The 23,341-nt window shown below is 52.3% G+C and overlaps 1 protein-coding gene across 2 annotated transcripts in view; it reads right to left on the reverse strand.

Moving 5' to 3' along the window:
- PAK4 (p21 (RAC1) activated kinase 4) overlaps positions 1–20,513 on the reverse strand; it is a 46,403-nt gene extending 25,890 nt beyond the window's left edge. For both annotated transcript variants that reach the window (XM_059904319.1, XM_059904315.1), the window contains exon 1: positions 20,337–20,513. The gene's annotated coding sequence lies outside the window, so the exon portion shown is untranslated. The remainder of the gene's footprint in view (positions 1–20,336) is intronic.
- Positions 20,514–23,341: the final 2,828 nt, after the last annotated feature.

A 23,341-nucleotide genomic window follows, 5' to 3' on the forward strand; every position in this document is an offset into this window, starting at 1 on the left:
GTAACCTCTATTCTACTTTCTTTCTCTAGGAATCTGCCTGTGCTAGGTGGAATACGTAAGTGGAATCTCACAATATTTCTCCTATGTCTGGCTTATTTCACCAAGCATGTTTCCAAGGTCCACCCACATTGTAGCATAAATTAAAACTCCATTCCTTTTTATGGCTAAATAATATTCCATTGTGTGTATGCAACAAATTTTGTTTATCCATTCATCTGTTGATAGACACTTGGATCGTTTCCACTTTTTAGGTATGGTTAATAACGCATCTATGAACATTAAAGTATACAAATATCTGTTCAAGTCTCTGCTTTCAGTTCTTTTGGATATGTACCTAGCAGTCGAATTGCTGGGTCATATGGTAGTTCTATATTTAACCTTTTGAGAAACCACCAAACTGTTTCCCACAGCAGCCGCACCATTTTACATCCCCACCAGCAATCCACAAGGGATCCAATTTCTCTGCATCCTCACCAATACAGGTTATTTTCCTTTTTTCTTTTGATAATAGCCATCCTGGTAGGTGTGAAGTGGTATCTCACTGTGGTAACTTATTTTTGACAAAGAAGCATAAGCAATTCAATGGAGGAAAGAGCATTTTCAACAAATGGTACAGGAACAATCAGACATCCATATGCTAAAAAATGAACCTTCACCTAAACCTCACACTCGCACAAACCTTAATTCATAATGGATCACAGGCTTAAAAATAAAATGTAAAACTATAAAACTTTTAGAAAGCAAACAAATCTTCAGGATCTAGGGCTAAGCACAGAGTTCATAGACTTGATACCAAAAGCATGACCCATAAAAGGAAAAATTAATAAAGTAGACCTCATCAAAATTAAAAACTTCTGCTCTGCAAAAGTCCATGTGAAGAGGATAAAAAGCCACAGATTGGGAGAAAATATTTGCAAGCCACATATCTGACAAGCGATTAATATCTAGAAGTGATAAAGAACTCTCGATACTCAACAGTAAAAAAAACCAAACAATCCAATTAGAAAATGGGCAGGAGACATGACACATTTCACCAAAGAGGATACACAGATGGCAGATAAGCTCATGAAAGGATGTTCAACATCATTAGCCATTAGAGAAATGCAAATTAAAGCCACAATGAGTTATCATTACATGACTATTAGAACAGCCAAAATAAAAAATAGTGATAACACCAAATGCTGGTGAGGACACAGAAAAACTGATCACTCATACACTGCTGGTGGGAATGTAGAATGGAACAGTCATTCTGGAGAACAGTTTGGCGGTTTTGCATCTACCTTACTTTCCAGCAGTTGCACTTATGGGTATTTGCCCCAGAAAAACGAAAATTTACATTCACACAAAAACCTGTATGAGACTGTTTATGGCAGCTTTATTTCTAATAGCCCCAAACTGGAAACAACCCAGATGTCCCTCAGTGGGTGAATGGTTCAATAAACTATGGCACATCCACTGTTGAGCAAGAAAAAGGAATGAACTATCGACACAGGCAACAACCTGGATGAATCTCCAGAGAACTATGCTGAGTGAAAAAAAGCCAACACCAAAAGGTGACGTACAGTATGATCCCATTTACATAACGTTGAAATGAGAGAATTATAAAAATGGGGAACAGATAGATGAGTGGTTGCCAGGAGTTAGGGACAGGCCAGGGAGGAGATGTGGCTATAAAAAGGCATCAGGGGGGATCCTTGTGATGGAATGTTCTATATCTTAACTGTATCTGTGTCAATATCCTGGTTGTGGTCTTGTACTAACCATAATTTTGCAAGATGTTACTATTGGGGGAACTGGGTAAAGGGCACAGGGGCTCTCTCTGTGTTATTTCTTACACCTCCAAGTTAATCTACAATGATCTCACAATGAAAAGCTTAATTAAAAATATTAATAATTTATTGAAAATGCCAGACCCTTTCCCACCTTAGAAGATGCTATTCATTCTCCTTGGAACGCACAGCTTTCCACACACTAACTCCTACTCCTCTTACAGCCCTCAGCTCAGATGTCGCCTCCTCCAGGAAGCCTTCCCTGATTTCCTAGGGTGGAGCCAGGTCTTGCTTCAAGTTCTCGGGGCTTCCTCCACCAAAGCCATGACACTCAGGTCTGTGCTTTCCTCAGGGTCACTCTGGGCTGTCACTGCTTAGTGCTGTGTCTTTCTCCCATCACTGGACATGAGGGCAGGGCCTCGGACAGACAGGTCACCATCCTGTCCCAGGCATCAGCCAGCACAGGGCTGGACTCAGAGGAGGCACACAGTGAAAGAGTGAGGGACAATAATGACAATTAATACTCTCAGCTAACACTTGTTAAGAGGTTTCTATGTGCTAGCTCTCTTTTGACTGCTTTACATGGATAAAATAACCTTTATAACAATCTCATTTTACAAATGGGGAAAATGAGGCCGAGGGGGGGCTGGAGGGGAGCCACGAGCCCAAGGTCACCCAGCTAGTAGGTGGCGGAGCTGGGTAGCAAACCCAGGCCTTCAGATCCAGAGCCTTTGATAGTCATCTCCACCCCACAGGGCTTCTCCATGAAAGGCTGGATGAGACTGGCTAACAGGGGAAGCAGAGGGGCAGAGGAGGCAGGGGAAGAGAAGAGACCCTCCCTGCACCCAGCCCCCAATCCATTCCCACGTGGAGGGGGGGGGGTCTCACCCTTCTCCAGGGAAGGCCCCTCCGCGGAACTGACAGACCTGGGATGGTACCAGAACCCCCTTCACACCTTAACAGGTGTCAGGGAAGGCCCCTTACAGGTCAAGGGCCTATAGCTGAATCCCAGTTGTCAACCTGGGAAGCTGGCAGTGCCCTCTATGGACAGGGAGTACCCACCTTCATTTGAGGCAGTGGTGTCACACCCAGCTGGAGCAGGGGGTGGCAAGCCGAGAGGAGCCCCAGAGCGCCCTCCTGCGGCTCCACCGGGGCAGGGCTGCTTTCATCTGGCTACGGGGAGGGGCTTCCATCTGACCCGTGCTGGGGAGCATTCCCACTGGCATGCGACTTCACTTATCCACCCTATTGAGAGCAAGCCGCAGCTGAGTGCTGGCGGTCTGGAACCATTTACATAGTTTTAAAACCTGCAGAACAATACGGGATACTGTTTATGGAAGCAACAAGGAAGCACAGCGAGTACCTGCGGGAGGGGACCCAGGGGACTTGAACCGTGGCAAGCGTTTTTCTCTCTGAGTTGGGCAACAGGCCCAAGGGAGTCCCGCAGGTGATTCTCTGATCTCTTGAGGGCAACTGTAATCTTTCATGATTCACAAACGAACAGGCAACAATTAAAAGGAAGAAAACAGGGCTGAATTTATTTGATAAACCTGGAAAGAGCACACGAAGGAGGGGGCTTCTAGGGTGCTGGCAACGCTTGTCTTCTTGATCTGGGTGGTCGTTAGAAAGGCGTGTGCTTTATAATTATTCACTAGACTGAACAGGGAGGTCTTACGCAGTTTTCTGTGCATGTGTCATATTTTACACTCTGGTGCAGGTAACACCAGGGGTAGCAATTCTGACAGCTGGAAGCTTCCTCCATACCTGCAGGTGTCCACAGACAGTCTCTTTTGCTCTCTCTCTGTCCATCTCTCTCTCTCTCTCTCTCTCTCTCTCTCTCTCTCTCTCACACACACACACACACACGCGCGCGCACACACACACACACACACACTCCCAAGGCTGTAACTGCTGCCGCGATCAGAGCAGTAGCCCTCCTTGGCCCCTTGCAGCTCTTGGCCTGTTTCCTGCAAAGGAGACAAAGGCCTGGAAGCAGCCAGACTCCGCCTCAGCCCCAACACCCAGGTCTCTCCACGTGCCCAGCACTCTGGTGTCCTGCGCGGATCACACTCCCCGTGGAGCCTTTCTGGCCACGGGGACGTATCTATCCACGGCGTCCCTACCCTGGGGTGCCACAGCCGGTCACCCAGAGTGGAAGGAGTTAGTTAAGATTTGGTAGAGTCCCCAGGGTGGGGACAGCCCTAGCTGGCTCACCTGTGCCCTGCGCTGGAGACACAGGACACCAGCGAGGCCAGCTACAGAGCCTCACGTGCGCGCACCACACTAGTGCAAGACAAGGCAGTGAGCAGGGTGCTGTGAATGCCTCCATGTTGCGGAGGAGGAAAGTGAGGCTCAGAGAGGGGAGGTGCTGGCCCAAGGTCACACAGCATGTATCAGAGCCAGGATTCCATGGCAGGTCTGACCCAGGCCAGAGTCCACTCACTTAACCACGTTCAGGCTCTTATTCGGTCTGTACTCAACAATTCTTTATTATGCACTCAGTATGTGCCAGGCATTGTTTTAAGCACTGGGGATACAGCAGTGAGTAAGCTAGTCCCTCCTTCCCAGAGATGACATCCTAGTGAGTGAGGGAGTTAAGACAACACAAAAGTAAACAAAAAAGTACGTAACAAGTGGGAGAGGGGACGATGGGGGGAGGGGTGTCTCTGAGGGGGCGGCATTTGAGCCAGAGCAGGGGAAGTGAGGGAGCCACGTGCGGATCTAGGGAAGAGCTTTCACGGTGGAAGGAACCACAACTGCAAAGGCCCGAGGACTGAAGCCTGCCTGGCACATTCCAGAATGCCCGAGGAGGCCAGCCAAGGAGGCTGGCGTGGCAGGAAGGGAGGGAGGGTGGAAGGGGAGAGTGGCCCGGCTGAGGTCAAAGAGAGTCTACACTAAATGCAGAAGAACAGCAGCTCCTGGAGCCCAGGCCTCTTGACCACAGCCCTCCAGGGGAGGTGTGGTCCCCCTACCAGCATCATGTTACAGAGGAGGAAGCAGGTGGGGGATGGGAAAGCTTCCCAGGGTGGCCCTGCTGGCCAAGGGCAGAGCTGGGGCAGGAGTCCCTAAAGCTTAACCACCAGGCCAGGCTGAAGAATGGGGGTGCGGCTCGGGGTCAGGGATGGCTCTCAGCTGGGGGCCTCTGGTCCCAGCAAAGCAGGAGCCCAAAGCTGTGCACTTATGACGATGGTTCACTGGAAGCCAGAGGCTCACACACAGCCCTTTGCTCCCAGGCCCCGGTCGTTCTGAAAGTCAGGCCTTTGGGTTCCTCCTGCTCTGCTCTGCTGTAGCTGGGTACCAGCCTTACTAGGAGTGACTTAAGCATTTTTTTTTCAATCCACTCACTTAAAAAAAACAAAACCAAAACTTCATTTATTTTAAAATAGTCACTCAGACACAAATGTTGGCCTGATGTTCCTACAGAGCACCACCTATGAAATAAGGGAACCTGAATCCAATAGCGCCTCTAGGCCTAAGGCCCAATATACAGGAAGTACAGGGGACAAAGGAACATGTGAAATGACACCACAAGGATGCATCAGTGAGATCCAGAGTGTGGAAACTTCCAGAGGAGAGAGGACCAGGGTTTTTGATGGATCAAGGACTCAATAAGCAAGCACAGGAAAGAGCCGACAGGGGAAACCCTATAGACTACAGAAGACTTAAGGGGCCTATCAAGCAAACGCAAAGCAGACCTTGCCTGGATGCCAAGTCAAACAAACACACTGAAAAAGGATGATAAGACAACTGGCGAAATGTGAGGGTATTAAGGAAGTATTGGTTCTTTTTCTCCTGTGACAATGGTATTGTGTGTGTGTGTGTGTGTGTGTGTGTGTGTGTGTGTGTGTTTTAAAGATTCCTTATCCCTCATAGGCAAAAAAATCTGAGATATTTATGGCTGAAGTCTATGATGTTTGAGAATTGCTTCAAAAGAATCAGGGAGGTGGGGATGGGGTACAGATGAAAAAGCTGGTGGTGACTGATAACTGCTGAAGCTGGGGACGGGGACGGGGAAGTGGGGAGGGCATCAGACCATTCTTCAGAGCATGTGTGGACACTTCAATTATACAAAGGTTTTAAATGTTTTGCAAAAGGAAATGTGACCTAGTCATAACAGTGAAGAATTATGGATCGCTCACCCCGTGAAACTTAATTACTAAATCCAAACACATATCCTGCCTCTAATAACTGTAACAGTAATCACGGCACCAGTAACCAGAATGACATAATGATGACAGCCCTGTGCTGAGCGTTACACACACGCTGACTCACTTAATTCTCGCAGCTACCCTGGGAGGCAACAAGAATCCTTCTCCTCCTGCTCCAAATGGGAACCAGTGCAGAGAGGCCCAGGGCTCAGGGCCTGGCCTCAGGTCACAGAGGAAGCTCTGCTGGAGGCGGTGAGGCCGGCGGGGGAGCTGGATGCCCAGCCCTTGCCGGGATGGGGCCGGAGAGAGGAGGCCAGGGCGCCCTTGGTGACTGGGGACACACAGGGGCACTGGACTCTTGGTCCCCCTCGTTCCCATCAAATAACGGCTCCTGCAATGCAATATTCACATCTTAGCACAAACCTTTCCTGAAATTGAACCGTGAGCCACCCCCCGGGAGCCTGAAATGGTCACCAGCAACAGATGACAACACCAGATCTGGGGCCCACGGGACTTGTTAGGCTCCACCCCCCCTGGATGGTCCTCCCCGCGAGGTTGCAGAGCCAGCCCCAGTACCCCCTGCCCCTGACCATCAGCGGGATGGGTGCCCTGCCTCCCACCCTCTCCCACGCCGGGTGCCAGGAGCAGCAAGGGAGGCTGGAGTGCGGTGACGTCAGCATCCTTCCCGTCCTTGTCCTGGGCCTGTAGAAACCATCTCCCCTCTGTGGCTTCAGCAGGATCCTGGCTCTAAACAGGGAAGCTAAGGAAGCCTCTTCAGGGGAGGAGGGAAGCAGAAATTGAGGGAAAGAGGGAGAGAGAGGAGGCAGAGACACAGGTAGAGAAAGACAGGAGCGGGGCGGGGACAGGAGAGAGCTACTCAGACAGGGGCCTGGAGGGCCCAGGGATGGGAAGACAGGACAGCGACAGAGGCTGCACCGCCAGGCACGGACACCTTCTTTGGGCCTCAGTTCCCTTGTCAGTAACATGGGAATAATAATCATATCTTCCTATAGTGTGCTTATGGAGGTGACATGACTTAATCACGCCATGTCAGAAACCCAGGAAAGTGCCCAAACATCGCAAAAGCTAATACATGTTTTCTATCATTCTGTAAGCCAGTGGCTCTCATCTTGGTTCAGAATTGCCCTAGAGTCACCCAGGGAGCTTTGAAAAAACCTCACAAAACCCAATGCTCAGGCCCCACAGCCAGAGATTCGGATTCAAATGGTCTGACCCTGGACCCCCGCATGGATGCCTGCACCAGGTAACCCTAATGTGTGGCCAGGGGTGAGCACGGGATTAGGGGTGGGGGGCCTGGACACAGTCCCAGGCCTGCGTCCTCGAGGGGTGGTGTAAAGTGAGACAGACTGATGGGGGTGTAGGCCTGAGGGGCTGAAAGGGAAAGGGCGGGGCAGGGTGAGCGCCCAGGAGGCCCCCCTCTCTGCCTGCCCACCCTCCCCCACCTTAGCCACCGGGAGTCTGGGGCCTGCTGAAGAATGCAAGGAATGAAGCCAGGCCTGGCACGGCCATCTCCAGGTCCCCTCCCCCTTCACAAACTCCTAAGAGCCCTTCCTTGGTCAGGCCACTGGCCAGATTGCCAACCACCTCCCCCGGGAAGGCCTCAGCAATCACTCAGTCCTCCGGGCCTGAAGCCCGCGCCCAGCCCTCTCCTCAGAGCACCCATCCTGCACCCCTTCTCCTCTTGGGTCCTCCGCAAACCCAGTGCTGGACCACAGGGCGCAGCCCAGGCGCGAAGCACTTATCAGTGGTGGAGGGAGTGACGCTGACAGCCAGCCTGTGGCTGGAAGAGTTTATCACCTGCTCTGGGGGCAGGAGTGGCCTGAGAAGGCTTCCCAGAGGTGGTGACCTTTAGGCCAGGACCCAAAGAATAAATGAGGTGAGAGCACTAAAAAAAGGCCAGAGAGGCTGAAGTGCAGCCGGCAAGGGAGGGGGACAGGGCCTTGCTGACCAGAGGCGGGACTGGGTCCCCCACCACCCCAGCAGTGGGAAGCATAGAAGGATTTTAAGCAGGGCGGGGACCTACTCTGACCTCTCCGGCATCTGCTGCCCTCCACTCCGTTCTCTCCCAGGGATGGAGAACCACAGCTGGCCTCCTGGGGGTGCCGGGGTATCCCCAGATCCTGCCATGGCCACGGAGTAAGGGCTGGGCCCTGGCTCCTTCCCGCCACGCTGTAAGGAGACCCCAGCAGTGCTGCTTCCTGCATCCCTGAGCCTGTTTCCCGATAATTAAATCGTAAGCTGATTAGTCAAGGAAAACCTTTAATTAGCCCTTGAAATCATTCAGGAAAATTACAACCTCCTCTCTGGCACCCTGCCTGCCCTCTGCCAGGGCCCAGGGGCGGTGCCAGGGAGAAAGCAGGGAATGGGGGAGGTGGGCTCCTGTCTCTGCTGTGAGAGCCTCACCCAGCAAAGCCAAGCCCAGTGAACAAGGCGCCTCGTGGGAGAGGAGGCCGCAGGCTCCCCCGCCACATCACACAGTGCCTTGGAATAAATCCAGCAAGCGGTGGGCAAGGCCCAGGCTGGAAAAGTGTGATACTTTGCTGAAAGACATCAGAGAAGACATAAATAAATGGAGAGACAGACCACGTTCATGGACTGGGAGACTCAATGTCACGTCTGTGTGTGTGGCAAGATGCTTGTCTCATATCTAAATGGAATTATGAAAAGTCAAATGGCCGAGACACTCGGGAAGAAGGACGTGTGGAAGGGCTTGCTCTCCACACCATCGAGACTTACTATCAACTATAGAAATTAGGACAGTGGGGTACTGACACAGGAATAGGCAAACCAAGCATGAGAAAGGAAGAAAGTACCCAGAAACAGGCCCACTTATACAGAGAGAGAATTTATGACACAGGTGGCAGGGGAGATATGCTGGTTTGTAATAAATGGTACATGGATGACTGGGGATCCAGATGGAAAATGTGAAACTGGGTGCCTATCTCACACCACACACACACACACACACACACACACACACACACACTCCAATTCCAGCACAAAGGAAGACTAAATGTGAAAAGTAGAACTATAAAACTATAAAGGAAATGGGTGATAACTGACTGCATTAAACTTAAAGGCTTCTGACTGTACTGCTGAACTGAATGAATAAGCATTTTCAGAACTCTAATGAAAAACTGATGAACTCATAAAAGTGCTAACAAAAGATCAAGATGAAAAAAAAAAAATTAATTACATGGGACTGAGTGAACTGATGAGGATGAGTATAATTTTTGTGACTTTCTGTCTGAATTAAAAAAAAAAAAAAAAAATTCCACAAGGACTCAGAGGCAAAGAATATACAAATCAATTTTCACTGCAAAGTAAAGGAGCTGTTACAGTGGAGGATTACTGGACTGAATGTCAATACTATGACATAGTATGAGTGTGTTTCATGTTTGGTAATTGCAATCATTGTTGCTTTTGTTGTGGTCATCCATGTACAATGCTTGGTGTCAGTCGATTTATCTCTTGTAAAAATAAAATACAGTGTGTGTGTGTGTGAAAAAAAAAAAAAAAAAAAAAAAAAAAAAAAACTTAAAGGCTTCTGTTCATCAAAAGACACAATAAAAAAAGTGAATGGACTTCCCTGGTGGTCCAGTGGTTAAGAATCTGCCTTCCAATGCAGGGGACGCGGGTTCGATCCCTGGTCAGGGAACTAAGATCCCACACGCCGCGGGACAACTAAGCCCACACGCCACAACTACTGAGCCCGTGGCCGCAACTAGAGAGCCCACATGCCACAACTAGAGAGAAGCCTGAGTGCTGCAATGAAGAGCCCGTGTGCTGCAAGTAAGACCTGATGCAGCCAAATGAATAAATAAATATTAAAAAAAAAAAGTGAAAAGACAGGCCATGGACTGAGAGAAGGCAGGAGTACCATCTAGGAAACACATGTTCTTGACCAGAATCTAGAATTTAACTAACAGAAATTCTAAATAAAAATGCAGACAGGGAATTCCCTAGCGGTCTAGTGGTTAAAAAAAAAGTACAGCCAGCTAGAGGAAAAAGAGGCAAGTGACGCGAATGGGCCCTTCATAGGAGGGGCGCTCCAGATGTTTGAGGAGCATGTGAAAAGCTGCTCCAACACCCCGAGGAGATACCACCACATCAGGTTAGCACCAGCCGGCAGGATGGACCCAGCACTCACCACTGGTGCCACCCTCACCTCCCTCATCTCTGAAACGGGTCGAATCCTTCCAGGAAGGACTGAGTAGAAACAGCATGAGAGTTGTGTGCGGGCACTGGGCCTGGCATGTGCAAACCCGCGATTAGTTCTCCCTATTAATCAGCCTCAGGAATAAGGACTCCCCAGGCCCAAGGTCTTTTCAGGTCTTCTCCTGCCTCTGAGCTGGGAGGTCGGGGGTGTGGCCAGAAGGTTGAGAGTCCAAGAGATAGGCTCCATCTGGGTAGCAACTGGGTCTGTTTATCTACCACAGTATCCCTGGAGGCCACAAAGGGCCAGGCACTCCAGAGTATTTGTTGGAAAAAAAGGTAATAAACCAATCACCTTCATATTTCTATGCCAGGCACTAGGATAAGTATGTTAGGAGCAGAACTTTACACATGCCCTAGGACACCCAGAGGAGCCTCAGTTCTAGAGGAAGAAACTGAGACATGAAGAGGCTCGCGTGGCTGTCAAGATTGGAATCCAGAGCAGTGGGAGAACGCCAGTCTTCCTTCGACTCCTGGAAGGCGCCCTGCGCTCTCCTGCCTGGGACCTCCGCACAGGCAGCTCCCTCAGCCTCGTTCACCCTCCTCCTCCCTGAGTTCATCCTTCATGCAATTCCTCCTTAGGAAAGCCTGCCCTGTAATTCTCACGTTGGGGGCAGGGCGGGCGGGTGGGGGAAGCACACCCCCCCCCCACATCACACACTCTGGCAGTGACACTCTCTGCTTATTACGGCTTGTTCATTCATTCGGCCCACCAGTGTTTATTGAGCGACGACTACGAGTCAAGCCCTGAGACACAACAAGGGACGCAAGAATCCCCCCCACGGCCATGAAGCTAAGTTATTCGGGGCAGGGCGGGGGGCGGGCTGAGAGGACACTAACCCACACGCCCACAGTCATAAGGGAACAGCAGTGATACCGAGTGGACCCGAGTGGACCCGGAGAACCAGGCAGGGGAAGGTGGGGAGAGAGACGGCGCTACTGCAGACGGGAGTCAGGGAGATCTGCCTGGATGCAGGGATGCGAGGTGCTGCAAACACAAGGGAGAAGCCTGAACAGAGGGCCTGAGGCAGGACCAGCCTGGAATGTTCCAGGAACTGGCGGCAGGAGAGGAGTGAAGGCGAGCAGGGAACCTGGGCCAGGATCTTGCGGGGCCTTGGAGGCGTTTCCCAAAAGAGATGAAGCCACGGGAGGGCGCCCAGCAGGGCAGGGAGCCCCTGGCTGGGCGTGGGGACAGACTGTGGGGGCAGCGGGGGAGCGAGGAGGCTGCCAGCACGGTCCAGGCAGGAGGGGAGGGTGGCTGGAACCAGGCGGTGACAGCAAGGAGTGGGAGGCGCCAGGTTCTAATTTGAAGGCAGAACAGCTGGCTTTCTCGACGTCGTGGATGTGGAGGACGAGGACAAGGGGAGCCAGGATGACGCCAGATTCCCGGCCCCATCGAGAGGACGGGTGGGGTGCCCGTGAACGAGGCAGGGGTGCTGGGAGAAGATGGGGCTTGGGAGTCTGGTCTACTTTACCTGTCTCCGTGTCACTCTTTGGTCAAGGTCTGGGTCGCCTGCCAGACTGAGCCCAGCGAGGGAGCCTGCTGTGTTCACCTCCGGGTCCTGGAGCCCGGGGCCCCAGCACAGGGCTTATCAACGAGTAAGCACTTGACTCCCACAGGTGGGATGGGTAAGAGCTGGCATGGAGAGGAACGCGGGGAGGAGAAAAGGACAAGAGGACTCATCTCGGCAATAAGAAGCACACTTGTCACTTCTGTAGGAGAAGAGAATATAAAATGTTCCAAGGTCGGTTACAAAGTCTGAGAGACCCAGCGCAGGGGAGGAGCAGCCGCTGCCGGGCGGGCGCGCAGTCACGGCCGCTCTGGACGCTGCGCGGCGGGCTCTGCTAAGCGGGTGAGACGCGACCCTCTGAGCTGAGCACCGCAGCCCGGACGTGATCCCTGGAGAAGTGCGTGCACACAGGCCCCAGCAGACGCGTTCAAAGAGCGCGGTCACCCCCGCGCAGCAGGGGCGGAGAAGTAAGTTATGGTTAGAAGGCTGCCCAGCAACGAGGGCGAACGAACCACCCACACCCACAACCACATGGCTGTGCCTCACAGACCACGGATGAGGGAGGACAGACCCCCACGAGGATGTGCTGCAGGGGTCCATTTATGTGGAGTCCCCGGGCAGGCGAGGCGGCAGGCTATAACTCAGGATGCACACCTGGTAAAACCTCTGGAAAAGCGGGGGCCTGGTGACCCCCAAGGTCAGGGAGGTGGCCTCTACTGGGGTTGTGGTCAAGAGGGCGTGGGAGGCCCCTGGGGTGCTGTGTTCGCAGTCTTCGCCCAGGTGTGGTGAAATGCTGCTCACCTTATAATTACCTGTTAAACTGACATGGGCACTGATGCACTTTTCTATAGGCATGTTACCCTTCACTACTGTGGAAGGTTTAAAGAGGTGGAATTATCAAGGTACATAAATGCACAAATAATCTGAGGCCAGATTTGGAGGGAGGGAGAAGGGAGCTGGGGAGGTGGCTGTAGGCAGCAGAGGCGGGGTCCCTAGGGAGAAAGAAAGCGAGAGAAAGAGCGCGCGCGCGTGCGTGCGTGCGCACAGGACTTGCGGGGTTGTCCTCACCTGGGGGACGGTAGGAGCCCAGCCCTCCCGCAATGCCCTACTTCCTCCCCATTCCCAGCACTCGCGTGGAGGGCTGGCAGGAGGGGCGGGGGAGGGGGAGGAGGCCCAGGCGGCTTCCCCATGTGTGGGAGTGGCCGAAAGCCGCCAGGGGAAGCAAGCCGCCAGGGGAAGCAAGCCGAAACTGCCACACAATGCCGCTTTATCAGGAGTTTCCAGGGCCGGGCTGGGGCGCCGGGGCGGGAGCAGAGGGCCCAGGAGGGAGGCTCTCTATGCAGGGCCCCTGCCCGGCGTCTGCACCTGCCAAGGTGTGCCCTCCAGAGCTCCGCTGCAGCCGGCTGGGAAGGGAGGAGCCTTCTAATCCCTCCGCTCAGTTAGCGGGTGGCAGAGGGAGCCCGGGGCCAAACCCCAGCCCTGCTGGCTCTGACACCAGGCTGGTCTCCCAGGTTCTCCATTTCCTCCCCTTAAAAGAGGGATAATAAGAACATCTACATATAGGACTTCCCTGGTGGTCCAGTGGGTAAGACTCTGGGCTTCCACTGCAGGGGGCACGGGAACTAAGATCCCACATGCCGCTAACAAAAAACAACCACCACCAAAAAAACAAGAACATCTACATCTTGGGGTTGCTAGGAGGATGTGATAAGTTCGTTCACTCAAAGCACACAAAACAGTGCCTGCTAATACTAATAATATAGAGTAATACTATGAGTACTAATACTAGCAGCTATCCGTCTTTGAACACTTACTATGCATTTTGTCTGAGTATGCATTTATATCCTCAAAACAACCCTATAAAGGAGGTATCATTATCATCCCCATTTTATAGATGAGGACGCGGAGGCACAGAGAGGTGAACTGACTTGCCTGGGATCACACAGCTAAGAGTGGCAAAGTTGGCTCCAGAGTCTATGCCCTCAATCTCCACTGCATCCGACAGGTTAAGAGCTCCAGATTGGAGCCAGGCAGGCCTGGATTTGAGTCCCAAGTCTGCCACTCACTCGCTGTGGGGTTTCCAGCCTATGCCTCAGTTTCCTCTTTTTAGGGAAAGCAAAAATATCACAAATAGACAGGAAAGGAAGTCCAGATGGCTTTCAACAAACACAAAGATGCTCCCCTTTACTCATATTAAAATCAGGGGACTTCCCTGGTGGTCCAGTGATTAAGACTCTGCGCTTCCACTGCAGGGGCCATGGTCGGGGAACTGAGATCCCACATGCCGTGTGGTACGGCCAAAAATAAAATAAAATAAATAACAAGAATAATTTTAAAAAAATCAGAACCACAATAAGGACCACTTGGCACCTGCCTGACTGGCAGAGGTCAAAGTATCAGGTAACACCCATCCACATGGTGAGAACGTGAGGAGACCCTGGCGCCACCAGACTCTGGGAGTGGGGTGCAAACAGGAGCATGCTCTCAGGCAGACCGGGACACTGTCAGCAGAGCTACCGGGGCACACATCTCAGACCCCCGAGCACCTCCAGAGGTGTGCCACAGCTCACACGCGTGGGGGGGACACCATGCCACGGAACCTCACACAGCCACAGAAAGCACGAGGAAGCCCTCTACATCCTAACACAGAACTTAAGAGTGAAAAATGCAAGGGGCAGGACAGAATACAAACATGGGAAGTCGGCTCCATGTGAGCAAAAACAAAAGCGGGGGAGAACATGTGCAGGAACAAACACCCAAGAAAGAAAAGAAACCGGGAACAATGCTGTCTCTGGGAAGGGGCCCGACCATTGGGGTGGGAAAGAGACTTTATCGCTGTATACCCTTCTGTGCTGTGCGTGGTTTCTCAACTGCAAATAGGTAATACATGCAGACAGGGCAAAAATGGGCCTTCTTAAAATTAAAATGCAGGAAAAGAGAAATGAGGTTAATAGCACCTCCTCCTCAGGGCTCCGGGCCGAGCCACGGCGGGATGCTCATAAAGCACACATCTGGCGCCTGGCACTCAGGGAGCTGGCGGCTAGCACAGAATCACGAGGGGCTGGGAGCAGGCGAAGAGGAGGCTGCAGCCCAGAGGGGAACACGTACCATGAGCTTACTATGTACCAGGTAATGTGCTAAGCACTCGACAGCACGGTTGCCTCCAATCCTCCCGATAGCCCATTTAACAGGTGAGGAAGGTGAGGCCCGGGGACGCTCTGGCTCTTCCAGTAGGGGGTCGGGCTGAGGGACGAGTGAGCGGAATGTGTGGCCCTGGCAGGGAAGGTGCCATTGGGCAGGACCAGAGGGCCCTGTGAGACAGGCTGCAGTGAGTGGTGGCTTCTGACACATCTGCCGTAGCTGGCTCCCCTGGGACCTGGGAAAGCTCCCCTTCTGACCCTCCCTGCCCCCCTCCACCAGCGTTCCTGTGGGCCAAGGCAGCTGGCAGACAATAAGCCCCAGCCCCGGATGGGTGGCTGGGCCGGGAAGGGTCCCATTTCCCTGGCTGTGACTTGGAAGGAGACTGCTTCCTGCTGGCAGCATCTGTGGCCGCCCGGCTTGGGTGATGGGAGAAACAGCTGCTGGGGACACCCCGACCGGCGTCTGGCCAGGAAGTCTGGCTCACTGTGAGCCAGCAGGACAAGGAGGGGTGAGGCAGTGGACAAGAAAGGGAAGGGGGCTGTGGGAGGTCCTGAGGGAAGTAGGGACCCAGTGCCCAGAAACCACCCAGGCTGAACAGGCCCCCGAAGAGTTTCTATCTAAACAGGAGCCTGGAAGAACAGGAAGTAGCCTTGTCTTATCAAGACCACTTCCAAAACACTGCAGGGCAACTGCAACCAGCAGTGATTCTGGAGCCCGAGGGCCTGGAGTTCAGTCCTGCCTCTGCCACTTGCCTGCTGTGTGACCCTAGGCAGGTCATATATCTCTCTGGGTCTCAATTCTCTTACCTCTAAAAAGGGGTTGATAACAGTACCTACCTCGTAGGTTGTTGTGAAGATCAAATGAGTCCATATGGGTAAAGAACTCACAATCTTGGCCAGCACACGGGACCCTCCTCCAACACCACCACCCTCATGCTACCCACTCTCTTCTGCTTGGACTAACCCAGCAGTCTCCCGTCAGGTCTCCTGGCCCCCACCCTCCCTGATCTGCTCCCCACATGGCAGCCTGAGCAATCTTTATAAAAGGCAAAGCAGATGTTGCTTAAGGCCCTCCGATGACTCCCATTACACACAGAATGAAGTCCACACTCCTCACCCCAGCCTGTCACCCCCTGCTGTATCTGCCACACCTCCCCACCTCCTTGACCTCACTGCCAGCTCTGCCACACTGGCTTCCTTGGTGGGACCTGAACATCCCAAGCTCCTTTGGACCTCAGGGCCTTTGCACTTTCCATACCTACTACCTGTTCTGTTCTTTCCAGCTCTTCCCGGGCCTGGCTCCCTCTCGTCAATCAGATGTCTCCTTCTCCAGAAAGCCCTTGTGCTGGTTCCCAAGGCTGGGTGAGACGCCTCCTCCGGATTCCTACCGTCCCCGTGCGTCCCCCATCCCAGCCCCAACCATTCTGCTCGTGCATCCCCATCCCAGCCCAGCCGCTGTGGGCCGGCACTGTCTGGGGACAGGTCTGTCTCCTTCACTGTCCTGTAACCCACGAGGGCAAGGCTTGGACTGTGTTGGTCACCACTGGGACCAGTGATCTGACACACACGAGTGTATCAAGGCTTTGCCCATCCCTTCCCGAGCTGCACCTCCTTCCTCTTTGCCTCCTTCCTGAGGAGGTTTAAGTCAGTACCGTTTCCCTTCCCAAATGTCAGTCCTGGGAGATGATCCCCAAGGAGAGTTGGGTCAAAGTTTCAGCCACTGTCCTGGATACCCTAGAGGGCGAAGGTCAAAGCCCAGCCTGCCTTCTCCTCTGGGTGTGAGGGCTCAGCAGGTGTCAGGCCCCAGCCAAGCCCGTCACATGAACCATCCCCCTGTTTCCAACCAGCCTGGGGTGAGGGGGGCAGGCAGGTGGCATAAAACCTACCACCTCATGGCTGAGTAAATTGTTTCAGCAAGGGCCGCAGACTTGCCCGAAGCAGGACACGGAGGCAAGGGAACCCTCAAGCACTGCTGGGAAGCACGTTGGTACAAACGCTTAGAGGAGCAATTTGGAAGGTCCAGCATTTCCACTGCGAGACATATGCCTAAGAGAGACTCTGGCCGTGGTACACAAGGAAACATGTCTAGAATGTTCATTGCAGTGCTGTTCGTTACAGTCCCAGTGGGAACCACCTAAATGGCCACCGAAAGGTGAACGGGTAACTCCTGTGTGTCACCAATACAAAAAGAAACGCAGAAAGGGAAAACGAATGACCTGCTCTAGACCGACACACGTCCACGTGGAGAAAAAGCCAAACTAACGCAGAGCAGAAGAGGCAGGCTGTTTACTGTGGTACCATTTATATGATCTGTGAAACTGTAAAACGGTGGGCAACGCTGGCTCACCATCAGAACCACGTGCCGATGCTGGCCCCACCCCAGACCAAGCCAGAATCTCTAGGGTGGGCCTGGGCAGCAGTATTTTTGAAAGCTCTCCAGGTGACTGCAATATGTAGCCAGGGTTGAGAGCTATTACTTTTTTGTTTGTGAATCCATCGGAGGGCAGGAACAGTAGGAAAACCTGCAGAGAAAGGCTGGACACCAAATCCAGCCCAGTGGCTACCGCTGGGAGGGAGGACGGGAGGGGAGGGCGGGGCAGAGAAGAGGGGCCTTTAACTGTATTCACTGCGTGCTCTGTCCCAGGCTGGACACTGGAAGCGTGGGTGTTTTGCTACATTGAAAGCTCTACTTTTTTCCCTAGTCTAAAATGTATCACAGGAACAAAACTGGCAAATAAGAAATCACTTGCCCAAGGTCCCATGGCTGGTAAGTGATGGGGCAGGAACCCGACTGTGGGTGTCTAGTGCCAAAGCCCTATCGTTCCCCCATTATCTGTGCCAAGCCCTGAGATGCTGAGCGAGCTGCCGCCGTGAGGGCCCGAGGCTGGCTGGCCTCATAGGGCTGCCTGGCCCTGTACCCACCCAGTGACCCTGCCAGAGCCAGGTGGGGGAGGGGTAGCTGCCAGAGTAAGCCAGGAGGCAGGTGGAGAGAGGCCCGGCCACCACCTCTGAGGCCCTCCTCAGGTAGCAGTAGCGGCAGCGGCCTCAAGACCAGTGCTTACACAGCACCTACTGTGTGCTAGGCCTTGGGCCAAGCGTTTTATGCTCTGCATCCTCACAGCAGTTCTATGAAGTAGTCACTATCATTATGCCCATTTTGCAGAGGAGGAAACTGAGGCCCAGAAAAGTTAAGCGACTCGCCCACGGTTACACAACCTGTGAGTGATGGATGTGAGCCAGGCATCCTTGCTCCAGTGTCCGCTCTCTGAACCACTCCCCAGTAGTGTCTCGGAGCTCCACACACACAGGGCAGCTACTCATCTGCCCCTGCTCCACTGCCCACCCTCCTCCAAGGCCAGGAACCCTAGGGGTCTCACACAGGCTACATGCTGCCAACAAGCCCCCAACTCTGCATCCCTGACCTCCCACTCACGCCTTTTCTTCTGCCTGGTGCACCCTTTCCCATTCCTCCTACTCATCCTTCAGAGCTTGCCCAGGGGACTTTCCAAGGGACAGAGTACCAGGCGCAGGGTCTGGGCACTCTCCTGGTGCTCTGAGCATGTCCTCGCAGGCCACGTCACTGCTGGTAGAGATGTAGCCATGTGTCCGCTCCCATCAAGGGACACTGAGGGCCCTCAGGGGTCAGGGGCTCTGTGTGTCTTGTCCGCTGCTGCAGACCCAGCACTCAGCACCACGCCCAACGTTCAACCACCACCAACCGAGCCCCCTCCGTGGACCAGGCAGTGCTTCAAGTCGGGATTCAGGGAAAGAACAACATGGAGAAATTCCTGCCCGTGAGGGGCCCACATTCTAGTGGGAGGCAGACAATAAACCGCGTGTTGATAAATAAGTTAAAGACCTAGTGAAGGGCTGGGAGAGAACACTAGTGAGATAAAGAGTGTGTGTGGAGGGCGGCTGGGAGTTCCCTGGTGGCCTAGTGGTTACGATTCAGCGCTTTCACTGCAGAGGTCTGGGTTAGATCCCTGGTCCGGGAACCATCCCACATGCCACACAGCACGGCCAAAATACCACAAAACACTGTCTGGGGGCAGGGTGGTCCTGGTCAGGCTGTGAGTGAGTGGCTCGTGAGTGAGAGGGTGCAGAGTGGGGAAGAGATTCCAAGCAGAGGGAACACGAAGGTCAAAGACCGGGAGGCAGGCATGAGCCTACAGAGTTGAAGAACAGCAAACAGGCCAGTGTGGTTGGACCTCGGGGAGGGATGCGGGAGAGCAGGGAGAAAAGAGGTGGCAGTGACTGAGGATCGTGAGGAGAGGCTGGGGTTTTAAGGGCAGAGAACACCCAACTTTGTACAGGGCACCACCCAACAACACCCTCCCCAGACAGGAGCCTGCCAGACTCACGTGGACTCCGGGCCACCCACAAACACCCCATCCCATCGGCCCAGGGGACCCTCTCCTCCCAAATCACACCCTTCCACGGAGACCAAACAGACAATCTGTTCCTGCCCAGGGAGCGGCCCAGCCTTGCCCAGCCCCCTGCTTCCACGAACAGACCTCTGGCAATCTACAGTGTGGAGACCAGAGGCAGGAGCTCTGGAATCATTCAGATCCAGCCTGGAATCTGCCTCCGTCACTTAGCAGAAGCTCTTTGAGCCTCACTTTTTGTGGCTGTAAAGTGGGTGTGTCTAGATTGTAGTACAATAAGACCAGGCGCTGAGCACAGTGTCAGCCCTCATTAAGTATTAAGCAACATTATGAGTATTTGAGAGGCAGCAGAGCATAGAACTCTGGGCCCAGAACTCCAGAGTTCCAATCTCAGCTGCAAAACTTACTCATGAGGTGGCCCTGGGCAAATCACTTAGCCTCTTAATAATGGCACCAAGCCCATAAGGTTGTGGTCAGGATTAAATACATGGAAAGCGTTTAGAACAGGGTCTGACACATAGTGCTTTATGAGTGCTTGGAATTCTTTTCATTATCTGCGGGAGGGGGGCTTCCTTCTCCCCCACCAGAAAGCACCTTTGATTTCTTTCTTGAATGTCCTACCCCTCCTCTCCAGCAATATGTCCCACTTGGGTTTTAACTCTTGACCCTTGGGAACATCATCTCTCGGGCCGTCAGATTCTGATTTTTGCTCGCTTTGGTCACACCCCACCTTTGATCCCATAAAGATGCCCCCCAACCTAAATCTCCTACATTTGCTCCACTGGCTGCTGCCTTAACTCCAACCCGCCGCCCCCACGGTTGTGACCTCTGACCCTCGTAGGCACATCCTCCCATCAAATTATTAATTTGACCCCCCTTTTTTGACATTCACTCCGTGCCCCTCCAACGAACTCCCACTTCAAATTTCGAATTTTGCGCCCCCCTTCGCCACGCCCCCTTCGTTAGTCTGACCTCTGACCTCCTATACACCTCCCTCCCTCCCGCTCAGCGTAGACCCAAGACCCCCCGGACGCGACCCTTCCCTCCACAAGTGAACTTTGACCCCAGCGGCCCCGCCCCCTACTCGCCTAAACGCTCTACAACCGCCCGGCGCACCCCAATCCCCTGGCCAGACCGCTTATCCTACCGGCTCGGCACCGCAGTCGCTCGCGGCCTAGCTGCTCGGCCCGGAACTCGGCGCCCTCACGCCGCCCTCAGCTCTCTCGCGCCGCCGCCACCACGGCCACTGCCGCCGCCATGTTGAATCCCCAACGAACATCCGGGGCTTTCCCCCCTCGCCGTCCACCAGTCCCCATAGCAACGGGGCTGACTGGGCCGGGGGCAGGGCCCGCTCAGGGGCGGAGCTGGGCTCCGGGCAGCGCCGCTCCAGCCTCTGATTGGTGCTGATAGTCCAATCGGAGACCTTCGGGAGGAAAATGCCAAGCAGGGATTGGAAAATTTGGAAAGGGTGCGGAGAGGCTGGCTCCCAGCCCACTTGGATTCTTAAAGGGGAAAATGGATATCCTCTGGTAACAGAGCTTCCCACCTTCCCTCAAAAGGAGTTAGGGGGTGGAAGGCAGTAATGGTAATAAATGGCCAGAAACAGTTCGTAAGCATTTACTATGTGTCAGACACCCCGCCAAGTGAAATTTCTCGCTGAATACTCACAACAGCCGTATTGTATGTTAATACCCATTTTACAGATAAAACTGAGGTTTAGAGGGGCGAACGAGGTGGTTCGGGATCACAGGAAGTAAATAATGAGTTTTGGACGACGTCTGTCAGTCTGTCTGAGTCCGGGAACTTGGCCCGGAATTAAGGCACAGTTTGATTTAATCTTTTTATAAGGTATTTTTGTTCGTTTTTGTTTTGTTGTTTGCTTGTTTTTAGTATTTATTTGTAAAAGATTTTTTTGGGAAAAAAAAAACTCCGTAATCTAAACTCGGACATCTTTTTCTGTGATTGCACTCATTGAGCTCCAGCCAGTTTGCTCTTCCCCCCAAAAAAAAAATCAGGTGCTCTCCCACTTCAAGGTCATTGCATTGCCTTTTCCTTCGGTCTGGAATAGACTCTTCCCCCAGGTATCGTCATGGCTACCTCCCTTCTGTCCTTCAGGGTTTTACTCAAATGTCATCTTATCAGTGGGACTGTTCCTGCCCATCCTGACTAATGCAGCAAACATCCCTCCCACGTGCTACTAAACCTCTTACCTTGTCCGCTTTTTCTTATTTTCTGTTGCTCAAATCACCTTCTAACATACTAGATGATTAGATAATCATAGTTACTGTTTTTTTGGCTCTGTCCCCTGCTGTCGTGTCAGCACCATGAGAGCATTGATTTTTGTCTGTTTTGTTTTGTTCACTGTACTTGCCCATTTGTTGAATAAACATTTGTTGAATGGATGGTTGGATGAGTTGTAAATCCACCTCCTCAGAGGTACTTTTAAATATTTAGTGCATCTCCCTTGCCCCAGCAGTGTCTAGCACATAGTAGGCATTTAATTAATATCTGCAGAAGCAACGAATGAGTGATTGCATAATGTCGTTTTTTTCTGTGTATTTACCTACCTTTTATTTATTTTTTAAATAAATTTATTTTTAATTTTGGCTGTGTTGTGTCTTCGTTGCTGCGCACGGGCTTTCTCTAGTTGCGGCGAGCGGGGGCTACTCTTCGTTGCGGTGCACGGGCTTCTCATTGCCGTGGCTTCTATTGTTGCAGAGCACGGGCTCTAGGCGCGTGGGCTTCAGTAGTTGTGGCTTGCAGGCTCTAGAGCACAGTCTCAGCAGTTGTGGCGCCTGGGCCTAGCTGCTCCGCGGCATGTGGTATCTTCCTGGACCAGTGCTCGAACCTGTGTCCCCTGCATTGGCAGGTGGATTCTTAAGCACTGCGCCACCAGGGAAGCCCCCTACCTACCTTTTGAAACAGAATTGGAAACACATTTATAAAGAATTTTGTATCTTTTTAAAACAAGTTTATAAATATCACCAGTATCTTTCCAGCTCATTAAATATTCTTCAAGAACATTTGTTTTGATGGCTGCATAAGATGCCATTCTATCAATGAATGCTAATTTGTCTGAACCACTCTTTCTTGTTGAACATCTAAACTGTGATAAATATTTTGCTATTATAAATAATTTATCCCACCCCAAAAATCCAAGCAGTTAAATATTTGTGCACATCTTTAATTATTTCCTTTGAATAGATTACCACAGACGGAACTGCTGGGTCAAAGGAAATGTACATCTTTAAGATTTAATAATAGTAACAGTTCCCATGCTTCAAACATTTCTGTGTACTATACATGGTGCTAAGTTGCATAATTTAATCAGCAGGGGCTGTGATTATCCCTGCTTCACAGAGGAGGAAACTGAGGCTTAGAGAAGTAACTTCATTTGCTCGAAACCACACACTGGGCTCATCCCCAGCTTTGATGCCCAAGTAAGGCTCTTGCTAACTGCCCTCTGCTGCCTCCCCACGGCCTGGGACACACATTGCCAAGTGGTGCTGCAGGGATCCAATTCACACACCCGCCAGTGTTCAGAGGGAATATGCCCTTTAAAGTACCCTTGCCAGCATTAAACAATCTTGTTCTTGTGCTCTTTTGAAGTCTTTATGCCTTACTGAGTCTCCGTTTTTAAAAAAAACAAGTCTTGGGACTTCCCTGGCAGTCCAGAGGTTAGGACTCTGCCCTTCCACTGCAGGGGACACAGGTTCGATCCCTGGTCCCTGGGCGGGGAAATAAGACCCTGAAAACCCACCTCACCCCCCCCAAAACAAGCAAGTCTAGTAGCTGAGATGATGGCACTTATTCAAGTCACAGTGATGGGAGGATGGCTGGGTACAGCCTCCATCTCTCTCTTTTTTTTTTAATTTTTAATTTGATATTGGACTATAGTTGACTTACAGTGTTGTGTTAGTTTCAGGTGTACAGCAAAGGGATTCACTTACACATATACATGTATCTAGTCTTTGCCTCTTTAATGCCCTGCACACATTGCAGGGCATCAGGCTCTAGAAGCCATGTTTGGGGAAGCCCTCTTGTAACTTAGTTGGGGATCTCAGTCAGAGATCAGAGCCCTGGAACAAGCCCAGTGGCAGATCTGCTCCAAGGGTTTCCTCAGGATGGGCAATCAGGCCCTTCTATTTCAGG

Source organism: Balaenoptera ricei, chromosome 19, assembly GCF_028023285.1.
Source record: "Balaenoptera ricei isolate mBalRic1 chromosome 19, mBalRic1.hap2, whole genome shotgun sequence".
Lineage (NCBI taxonomy): Eukaryota > Metazoa > Chordata > Mammalia > Artiodactyla > Balaenopteridae > Balaenoptera > Balaenoptera ricei.